Here is a 12,396-nt window from a genome sequence, read left to right on the forward strand (position 1 = left end):
ATGTTGTATTAGTTTCTGCTGTACAACAAAGTGAATCAGCTATATGTATATACTTTTTTTCAACATTGTACTAGAAGTCTTCACCAGTGCAATAAGGCAAGGAAAAAAGTTTAAGGATAGAGAAAGAAAATATAAAACTGCCATTATTCATAGACATGTTCAAATCTTAGAAATGTAAAAGATGATACAACTAAGTGAATTTAAGGTCACTAGGTATAAGGTCAAGATACAGGAATCAGTGGTAACAGCAACAAACACATAGTAAATTAAATTCAAAAGTGATATCATTTACAACAGCATCAGAAAACAGAATATCTAGGAATAAGTTTAACAAAAAGATGTTACAAAATCTCTACATACAACAAAAGGCAAACAGTATCAGTGGAAATGAAAGAAGACTTAAAGGAAGGGAGAGAGTGAGGAAGACCACATTCATGAATTTGACAAGTCAATATTATAAAGATATAAAATCTTCCCAAACTGAGTTTTAGACTCAATGCAATCCCAATAAAAATTCAGAAAATGTTTTAAATGTGTATCCAAACTGACAAGTTGATTCTAAAATTTATGAGGAAATGATAAAAGTCAAGTATAACCAAGACAATCTTGAAGAAGAGCAAAGGCAGAAGATTGCACTCCCAGGTATCAAGATTTATTGCCAAGCTGCAGCACTGAAGGCAGTGTGGTATTGGCAAATAGAGCAGTGGAGCCGAACACAGGATCCAGAAAGAGATACACACATGTACAATCACTATACTTATGACAGAGGAGATACATCAGTGTAACAGAAGAAGAGGATCCTTTCAATGGATGAAGCTGAGTCAACTGAATATCCATGTGGGGAAAATGAATCATAACCACCACCTCACATCATTAGCAAAATCAATTTCAGGTTAATTGAAGATCAACTTGAGAAAAGGCAGGCAAAAAAGCTTTTAGAAAAAAATAGGAGAATATCTTCATGGCCATACAGTAGGCAGAGATTTCTTAAGCATAACATTGAGCACTAACCTTGAAGGAAAAAAAGTTTTAATTTAAAAATTAAGTTAGACCTCTAAAAATTAAGAACTTCTGGTCAAAAACAACAACAACAACCATTAAGAGGATAAAAAAGGCAACCTGTGAGGAGGTGACAAGGGAGTCATTTCCAAAATATATAAAGAATTCCTATGAACCAATAAGAAAAAGACACAATTGAAAAGAAAACTGGGCAGGAGACTTGAGCAGACACTTCACAAAAAGAAGCTACCCACATGGCCCATAAACATAGGGTAATTTTTCAAACACATTAGTCATGAGGGATATGCAGATTAAAACCACATGAATACTAACACGTATCCACCAGAATGACATAAATTTAACAGACGAGTACTACCAAGTGCTGGTGAGGGTGTGGAACTCTCATACACTACTGGTGGGAATGTGATAGTATCAGCTGTGGCTGAACATTCTGTGACTCAGCAACCTATTCCTGCTTAACGGTAATGTACCCAACGTGTTCCCTAAAACATGTGCAAGAATATTTATAGTAGTACTATTTTTATTTTTTATTTACTTTATTGAAGTATAGTTGATTTACAATTTACAATGTTGTGGTAATTTCTGCTGTACAACAAAGTGATTCAGTTATATATATATATATACTTTTTTAGTATTATAAAAGTATATATATATACTTAATATATATACTTACTATTATAAAGTATATATATACTTAATATATATACTTAATATTATAAAGTATATATATATTTATTATAAAGTATATATATATATATATATATACTTTTTTAATATTCTTTTCCTGTATGGTTTATTACAGGATATTGAATATAGTTCCCTGTGCTACACAGTAGGACTTTGTTGTTTATCCATTCTATATATAATAGTTTGCATCTGCTAATCCCAAACTCCCAATCCATCCCTCTCCCACTCCCCCTCCCCCTTGGCAACCACAAGTTCTTTATACCAGGCAGTGCTATTTTTAATAGCCCAAAATTGGAAACAACTTTGGCAGAATTGTTAAATAAGTTGTGATATAGCCATATAATGGAATAATATTTAGAAATGCAAATGAACAATTGATTGCTATACACGCAACATGGATTTCACCAACATAATATTGAGTGAAAGGAACCAGACATAAAAAGATACATACCAAATGGTTCTATTTATATAAAGTTCAAAACCTGGTTAGAAATCAGAAGAGTAGTTACCTTTTGGTGGGAGTCTACATGGGAGTACAGAGGGGGCTTTTGGGTGCTCCCAATTTTATTTTTCTTTACCTTTTAGTTGGTTAAATGGATATATTCACTTTGTGAAAATTTATTGAGTTTTACACTTTGTGTTCTATTTTGTACTTGTATGAAAAGCTTACTTAAAACAAAAATGAATATTAAGCCCATAACAAAATAGCTGATCCATCTGATAATAGCATACCAGAGAAATAAAGTTCTTAGAAATTAAAAATACTATTATCGAAAAATTCAGTGGACCACCTGAACAGTAGAATGAGCATGGCTAAAACCTGAGTTGATATTCTCAAACAGGAATCAGCAAACTTTCTCTGTAAAGGGCCAGATAGTTAATATTTTAGGCACTGCAAGCCATGCAGTCTCTGTCACAGCTGCTTAACTCTGCCCTTGTAGCCCAACAGCAGCCAAGGACAATATGTAAATGAGTGGACAAGGCAGTGCATCAATAAAACTTTATTTATAAAGAGTGAAATTTGAATTTTGTTTATTTTCCCCTGCCTTGAAATATTATTATTCTTTTTTTTTTCTCTACCATTTAAAAATATAAAATCCTTACTTAGCTCAAGAGCCATACAAAAACAGGCAGTGGACCAGATTTGCCCTGTAAGTTGTAGTTCTCTGACTCCTGGCCTAGAAGGTCAGCCAAGGAAATAGATAATTTACAGCAGACACAAGCAGCTAGAATATTAGAAAAGGCGTGTATCTGCTAATGCCAAATTCCTAATTTGTCCCTCCCCCTCCCTTTCCTCTTTCCCTTTTGGTAACTGTAAGTTTGTTTTCTCTGTGAGTCTCTGTTTTGTAAATAAGTTGATTTGTATTACTTTTTCAGATTCCACATATAAGTAATATCATATAATATTTGCCTTTCTCTGTCTGACTTACTTCACTTAGTATGATAATCTCTAGGTTCATCCATGTGGCTGCAAATGGCGTTAGTTCATTCTTTTTTATGGCTGAGTAATTTTCCATTGTGTGGAGAGATATATATATATACCACATCTTTATTCATTCATCTGTTGATGGACATTTAGGTTGCTTCCATGTCTAGGTTACAGCGAATAGTGCTGCTATGAACACTGGGGTGCCTGTATCTTTTCAAATTAGAGTTTTCATCTTCCAGACATATGCCCAAGAGGGAGATTTCCAGATCATACAGTAGCTCTATTTTTACTTTTGAAGGAACCTCCATACTGTTCTCCATAGTGACTGCACCAATTTACATTCCCACCAACAGTGTAGGAGGGTTCCCTTTTCTCCACACCCTCTCCTGCATTTATTATTTGTAGGCTTTTTGATGATGGCCATTCTGACCAGTGTGAGGTGATACCTCATTGTGGTTTTGATTTGCATTTCTCTAATAGCGATGAGGAGCATCTTTTCATGTGCAGTTTAGTTATATTCTTAAGTGCACTGCTCTGATCAAGACATTTTGAGGCAATGATTAGTTGCTTGCCCTACAACCATGTCTCCCCACTCACTTTGCTAACCCCAATTTTCTTTGCTATGAGATGGCATTGTACTTCAGGCAGGCAGCTCAGAAGGGTAAATATGAGTTTAAATCATTCATGATAAATACATTCTCTTTGCCAATGATCACTTAGGGGTGGGGGTATAACGAAATTCTGGCCTATGAGATATCAAGGGAAATTTCTAGGAAGCTCCAGAGCAATATCTGACAAAAGGAATGATAAAAGGTGATAAAAAAGGAAACCCACAAGAGAAGGCTCTTCCTCTGCTGCTCACGTTGTGTGTCTGCCCAAGGAGCTGGGCACTGGGGCACCTATTTGTAACATTAGGGAACAAGCCTTAGAACAACAGGCAACAGGAGGGTTATGACAGAATGGAAAGTAGAAAGAACTTGGGCCTCTGATAATATCTGAGCTGCTTAATGAACCCATCCTGAACCAGTCTACCTCCAGAATTCTTGGTACATGAGATAATAAATATTCTTTTGTTTAAGTCACTCCTAGTTGGGTTTTCTATTATTTCCAACCAAGGGTCTCCGTGTATATAAGCAACGAAATAAGACTGGACAGCATTTACCCATCTACATACTTGCAAAACCGTGACCTAGACTAGGCTACCTGTGGAAGGGCCACAGAAGTGATGCTGGAGCTGCTGAGGAGATCAGGCTGCAAGCTGTGGGCCTCTTTGGTCTAGAAAAGCAAAATCTGAGTAAACATGATCAAAATCCATTAAGGAAAAAGCATCATTGATAAGGTCAGGTGGACTTGGATGCCAGATCCTGAAATGTTGGGGCAGCTAAAGCATGAGTGTGAACACAAGCCTTGCAAGAGTGGACTGAGGGTGAGTTGGCTACCTGAGCTCTGGGGAAACGGTCTCTCTGAATGCCTGAGACCTGCCAGGACTTATGGGCATTTCCATCCAGCCAGGTCTTAGAAGAGCAACAGGCTTCTCTGCACACTGTCCTATAAGAACCTGGATGGCATCCATCCACCTTCTAGGAGCTGTGCATTCTTAGACACTGCAGAACTGGGATAGGAGTGTCAGCTCCTTGTCATTAGGCCATGACTCTGGGCCCTTCAGGATCCAGTGTGACCGTAGGCTTGTGGATCAACCTCAAAGCCATTTCCTCAAGGGTCTTCTAGTGACAACTGAAGCCACTAGAAGCATTTGCTTTTTTCCTTTTTTATCTTTATTGGAGTATAATTGCTTTACAATGTTGTGTTCGTTTCTGCTATATAATAAAGTGAGTCAGCTATATGTTTACATACATCCCCATATCCCGTCCGTTTTGAGCCTCCCTCCCACCCTCCCTATCCCACCCCTCTAGGTGGTCACAAAACACTGAGCTGATCTCCCTGTGCTATGCAGCTGCTAGAAGCATTTTCTTAACAGGTGAGCTTTGATTTTTCAGTGATGCCCCTTGAGGACTCACCAAAAGGCATGACTCATCCCTCGCCGTGAAGTCAATTTGTGTTGTACACCAACCAGAGCTGTGATTCTCAACCTTGGGGGCAGATTAGAATCACAGGGAAATTTTAATTTGTCTAGAGTGGGGCCTAAGCAAAGCTCATCTGGTGGTATTGATGTGTTTCACAAAAGAAAATCCCTTTGATGGGAAATAAGCCATGGGTGTTAAGTGTGTGGGCCCGGGTCACTGAGGGTCAGTTGCTGGGAAGGCTGGGTCCTTTGGATTCCGATAATTGTTTGGGTGGGAGTGGAGATGGGATCCCAGGTCTGCTTGGTTGTGGAGCCCATGGGCTCAACAGGTGGGATACACTTTGTCCTTGCATCCTCCTCAAACTCTCTATTTTGTCATTGTTGTTGCTGTCATTGATATTTTACTTGGATTTGGAAATAATCCAAAAGAGTCAGGCATAGCTGAGAAATAAAAGCAGTCCCCATCTTAGGAACAGCTATTTTCCAATATTTTATTTTTAAGTTGGTCATTTGTTGTGTACAAAGAGTCAGCTCATGGAAAACTGCTCTTTTGATTTGTTTGTTGCTCACTTTTTCTGCTAGTCACAACTCGACGATGGAACAGGCCACCCACACTTACTTTATCCTTCATTACTTCTTGTCCGGTTCACACAAGGGTGTGCTGAGTATGGCTTGTACCAGCTCACAGGAGCTAATTGTGTGCATCTCTTCCCAACTCTGCACTCAGTGACATTACATGAGGTTTCTGAAATTGGCCATGGTGGCAGTATTTACACCACAGACATCAGCAAGTGCTACAAATCAGGGCTTGCTCCACAGAAAGCCAGTTGTTCAACATTTCCTAACACACCACCAAATTCACATCTTCATTTTTCAAGGAGGACATAAAGCAAATGAAGAGGATACTTGCTATTCACAATGAAGAATTGACTATATGCATTTATCTTTCCTCTCTCCTGTCACTACATCTACATCATGGTAAACAACACCAAACGAAAAGGTGTAAGTCAAGGATGACAAAGAGAATGAGAGGCAGACCATCAGCTAGAGTTGTGCGTGGGCATCTCTCAGGCACTCTAGTTCCAGCCACACCTGCACCAACCAGGGCTGGGAAGGTTTAGACCAACTTCCTGCAGACGGCACCTGACCACATCTTGCCTCTGCCTCAGTCTTCCCTATTGATGCTGAGGCATGGGATACTGAAGGACCCGTCAGGCACTCACACCCAGGCAACCCAGAAGTGTGAGGCTGTTAATGTCTCATGGGATAAATTGTTGGCCAACAGAAGATGGGAGCCATCAGACCCCTAACAGGATGGTCCTGGGGGACCAGGCAATGCACGTCCTCCTCCCCTCTGTCACCCTCCCTGTACCTGGGATTGCACTTTCTAATAAAAGGGTAGCTCATTAGCCTTTACCTCTGCTTAGCCTTAGACTAGAACAAAATTGATGGAGGGAGAGAACAGATGGCGAGGTGGTGACTGCTGGGGCCCAGCTAAGAGAACTACAGCAAAGAACACAGCACCAAGAGGTGAGAGCCCTGGAGGTGGAAGGGCTGGCCCACCTCTAAGGACCCTGGATGCTCAAGAACAAGAAACGTGTGCATGATGGAAGGTGGGACAGAGAAATAGGCACAAAAAATTAGAGAATTTAGTGCAGTCTGTAGCTTTGATTCATGGTCAGTACTTTGCTCCAGGCAACTCTGAAGATAAATATATAGTCAAATGAGACCAGGGAGGATTTACTCAGGCTATACAGAGACATTCAACTAGACGGCTAGCTAGGACTCTTCCAAAGATCAGTATCATGGGAAAAAGCTAGACTTAAAGAACCCGAAAAGGAATGACAGTACAATGCAATGCGTATAACTTTATTGGATCCTGGCTCAAAAACAGAAAAACAATGAACATGTATATGACATTGGGACAACTGAGAAAACTGAATATGGAATGGATATTAGATGACATTATGAAATTTGTGTTTATTTTCTTAGGTGTGTTAATAGTCTTGTGGTTATAATGGGAAAATGACCTTACTTTTAGGAGATACATACTGAGGTATTTAGGGATAAAGTATCATGCCTGCAGCTTACCTTCAAATAGTTCAGAAAATGGTGAGTACTGGTACACACATTATACACACACGCCCACACACTTATAGATGAATATATCAACCTGTTATCAATGGTTGAATCTAGGTAAAGAGTGTCCAGGTGTTTATTGTACTATTATTTCAATTTTTCTATACATTTTTAAAAATTTATTATAAAATGGGGGAAGGGGTAGACAATAGGTCAGTGGCTTCAAGATTCTGCCGGAAATGTTTTCTTTGTAAAACAAAGAGTACGTATGAATATATTCACATATGTAATTTCATGTAAATGCATAAATATGCTCATATCATCAGTGCTTTTTAAATTGTCTTATTTTTTGTTTACCTTTCTTGTTTGATTCAATTTTCTCCCTCTCCTTTTCCTTCCCACCTCTTATCCACCCTCCAACACCAACACAAGTAACCTACGTGCACAATCTCAAATGAAGCCTTTCTTAATCCTCCATGATCATACAATCATATGCAGATGTAAATATGCCCTTGTATGTACACATTTACATATATACACATACACATGTAAAGGGGTTGACAGTTTCTTTTACATGCATTATATTATTTTAATTTTAAATATTCTGGTGGGCTTAAACAATATCATATAGTTAGTTTAATTTGTAGTTCCCTTACCACTGGTTTTCATATGTTCGCTGGCTTTTCTGATTTGCACTTTCATGAACTCCCCATTCACATTATTCATCCATTTTGCTCTTGGGTTGATTCTTTCAGCTTTTTATTGTCAATTTGTAAGAGCTCTTTGTATGTAATATATAGAAATAACCTTTGTCATCGTTATTAAACACTTTTTCAAATCTATTGTTTGACTTTGTTTATAATATCATTCACCATACAAAGGTTTTTAATTTTTATATACTCAAATATGTCTATCTTTTCTTTTAAAGTTTTAGAATTTTCAGTCTGGTAAATGAAGTCTCCTCACTTCTAAATTATACATGGAGTCTACTAGGTTTTGCTTCTTGTATTTAATTCTATAGTACACCTGTAGTTTCTTATCAAATAAGACATAAGAATTCACTTTTATTTTCATCTAGATGTATGGTGAATCATGCCAGCAGAATTTATTAAATAATCTCTTTTCCCACCAAAGTGAACCATCACTTTTCTCATTTATTAAACTCTCTCCCAGCTGTAATTTCAGATTCACTATTCTGTTTCACTGAACAATTGTCTATTCTGATATAAATACCATATTGATTTTACTGCAGTACCTTTATTGTATGGTCTGATACCAGATAAGACAAATTTCCACTCATTAAGCTTCTCTCTCATATATTCTTGATTATGCTATAACATTTATTCTTTTATAGAATTTTTAGAATTTTCACTATAAAAGTTCCAATGACATATTTTAAAAGACAACCCTAAAATTACATGGAATTACAAAAGACCCTGAATAGCCAAAGCATTTCTGAAAAAGAACAAAGATGGAGGCATCACACATCCTGATTTCAAACTATACTACAAACCTGTAGTAATAGTAATCAAACCAGTATGGTACTGGCATAAACACAGGCACATAGACCAATGGAAGAGAAATGAGAGCCCAGATATAAACCCTCTCATATATGATCAATTAAGATTTAACAAAGGAACCAAGAATATTCAATGGAGAAAAGACAGTCTCTTCAATAAATGATTCTGGGAAAACTAGATATTTACATGCAAAAGAATGGAACTGCATCCGTATCTTACATTACTCACAAAAATTAACTCAAAGTGGATTAATTTAAATGTAAGACCATAAAACTCCTGGAATAAAACTTAGGGAAAGAGCTCCTTGACCTTGGTCTTGGCAATGATTTTATGGATGTGACACCAAAAGCACAAGCAGTAGAAGCAAAATAAACAAGTGGAGCTGCATCAAACTAAAAAGCTTCTGCACAGCAAAGGAAACCATCAACAAAATGAAAAGGCAACCTACAGAATGGGAGAAAATATTTGTAAACCATACATCTGATAAGGGGTTAATATCCAAAGTATATAAGGAATTCATATAACTCAATAGCAAAAAAACCTAAATAATCTGATTTAAAATGGACAAAGGACATGAACAAATATTTTTCCAAAGAAAATATTCAGATGGCCAGCTATACATGAAGAGGTGCTCAACATCACGAGTCATTAGGAAAATGCAAATCAAATCCACAATGAGATATCACCTCACACCTGTTAGAATGGCTATTATCAAGAAGACAAGAGATAACAAGTACTGGCAAGGACATGGAGAAAAGGGAACCCTTGGGTGCACTGTTGGGGGGAATGTAAAGTTCTGCAGTCACTATGAAAAATTATATGGCGGCTTCTCAAAAAATTAAAAATAAAACTACCATATGATCTAGCAATCACACTTCTGGGTATATATCTGAAGGAAATAAAATCACTATCTCAGAGATATCTGCACTGCACTCCTATGTTCACTGCAGCATTATTTCCGATAGCCAAGATGTGGAAACACCTAAGGGTCCATCAACAAATGAATGGATAAGGAAAATATGCTACACAGAGAGGGAGAGAGAGAATACTACTCAGCCATAAAAAAGAAGGAAATCCTGCCATTTGTGACATCATGGGTTTAAATTCTACTTCGCCTGGTTTTGATACTCCAGCTTTCCTTTTTGTTGTAATTGCTTAGTATTGCTTTACCAGCTCATTATTTTCAACCTTTTTCGATCACTTACTTTTAAATATGTTTATATTGTATTAAGCTGCATTGGTTTTTAACACCTATTATGACAACCTCTGTCTTTAGTGGTGGAATTTAGTTTGTTTATATTTAATACAATGACTGATATACTTGATTTTATTGCTCTGTCTTACTTTATTATTTAAAGTATTGTGTCTTCTTTTACATTTTTCCCATGTTGCACATACAACCACCCCAGAATAATAATATTAATACTACCACCAATATGCTTACTAAAAATATTAAATATTTTATCATACACTCTCCCATTCTCCCCCTTTATGATAGTCTTACTCTATCGCCAGAGTATATAGCCATTATGCTCTAGATGTGCCCCCTCTAACCCCTCATTTAGTCTGCGGTCTATGGTTGACTGTTATTTAATGCTCACCGCCAGTCCTTTGCTGATGACTCTCTAGTCATGTGGGGTGTCTGAAGTTTTCTCTCCAGGGGGTTCCTCAGGAACGCCTCATGGGAGCAATGATACAGTTTGTCCATGATCCTCATGCCTGAAAGTTAGTTTTGCTCAATATAAAACCCTTGGCTCACATTTTCTTTTCTTGTGTTGCAGTTTTGATCTGTTTCTTGAGTGTGCCTTTCTCACAGGTGTCTGTAGGGCTGTTATTCTGCTCTCCTTTTTAAATAATGATAATAATTTTGGCCATGATACTTTTCCGTTACTCATTTTTTATGGGAAATTAGTTCTCCTGAACGTTTAGAATGAGGTAGGGTCCAAAGAAAGCTTTCCTAACTTCACAGAGCTCCCTCTTCTGTTGTTTGTCTGTGGTGCCCAAAATACTGTGGCTTGTTTTCTGGGCTTTCCTGCCTCTGTTCCTCTACCCCCTTTTGACCTGGATTTTTCTTTCCCCCATTTCTCTTGTCCATATCCTGCTCAATTTTCATTATATTCCCAGCGTTTTCTCCCTCATGAGGGACCCCTTTAGTTCGTACCACAGCCCCTTGCAGTTGATTCTTACTGAGAGAGGGCAGAACCACCGCCCCCAGTCCAGCTGCTACTGCCTACTTTCCCCTCCTTCTTTCCCATGAGTCCCTCCTGGCATTTGGGGTCTCCTGTACTGAGATTTATTCAATGCCACTCCATCTCCTCCTCCACTTCCCTCCTGCACAGACACTGATAACATGCAAGTCTTATGGCTCTCGGTGTTTCTCCCACCCACCTGTATTTTGAGGTGAATAGAGACAATCTAGTGTTACCTAGTTGTGTCATAAATGTCCATGGGTTTGGGATTTTGCTATATAGTTTCTCTCACTATGTTTACATAGATTTAGGGAGATTGAAAAATCCATGTTGTATTCATGAATCCATACTAATAAAAATGAAGGATTGAATAAATAAATGGAGGAGAATAGACAAAGTTCCCGTGCAGAAAAATTCCAGACAATGTATGTATATGTTCCACTTTGAATGACGTAGAGCCTGACTCCCACTAGTGAAGTGTGGGCTGCCCATGATGATTTCTTTCCAAAGAGGACAGAAAGGGAGGTGGGAAAGTCGCTTTACAGCAGAGAAACCTGATGACACGACCACAGCCAGGTGCTCAAGGTGAACATCGACAGTGATAGGTCATATTGATGATCTGTACCCTTGATATGATGTAATCATCATGGCACTTTACATCTGTGATCTTCCTCCCCAAAGCCCATAACCCCAATCTAATCATGAGAAAAACATCAGACAAATTCCAATAGAGAGGCACCCTACAAAATACCTGACCAGTCCTCCTTGAAGCTGTCAAGATCATCAAAACAAGGAAGGTCTGAGAAACTGTCACAGTCAAGAGGAACCTGAAGAGGCATATGACTAAATGTATTGTGGTTCCAGGAATCAGAAAAAGGACATTACATTAAAACTTAGGAAATCTGAATAAAGGATGGACTTTAGTTAATAATGACATAGCAATATCGGTTCATTAATAAAGACAAATGTACTATACTAATGTACAAGGTTGATAATAGCAGAGACTGAGTGTGGGATGTATAAGAACTCTCTGTACTATCTTCAAGATTGTTCTGTAAATCTAAAGCTATTCTAAAATAGAAAGTTTTTTTTTAATCCAGGGGCAGGGAAGGGATTCAAAGGTAAAAGCGAGGCATTGCTCAAATATGAAGAAAAGTAAAGTGTGACATTATTTTAATGAATTGATGGAATGCAAAAACGCAGAATCCATTTGGATATTCCCTTTTGAGTGGTCCAGGAAAAAGGACATTGGAACCATTGAGAAAGAAATGCAGTCATAGTGTAAGTTCTTTTCTGAAAAATATTTGCATAATCATGCTAATGTAAATGCTTGTTATTGACTTGATTTCTATAGAGTTTATTCATAGATAGAATAAAATGCTGGCATTCCCTGCAGAACCAAAGTAAATATACAACTTGGAGAAGTTGGAAAGTGGAAGAGAAGAGGTG

Source organism: Balaenoptera acutorostrata, chromosome 16 (assembly GCF_949987535.1).
Source record: "Balaenoptera acutorostrata chromosome 16, mBalAcu1.1, whole genome shotgun sequence".
Lineage (NCBI taxonomy): Eukaryota > Metazoa > Chordata > Mammalia > Artiodactyla > Balaenopteridae > Balaenoptera > Balaenoptera acutorostrata.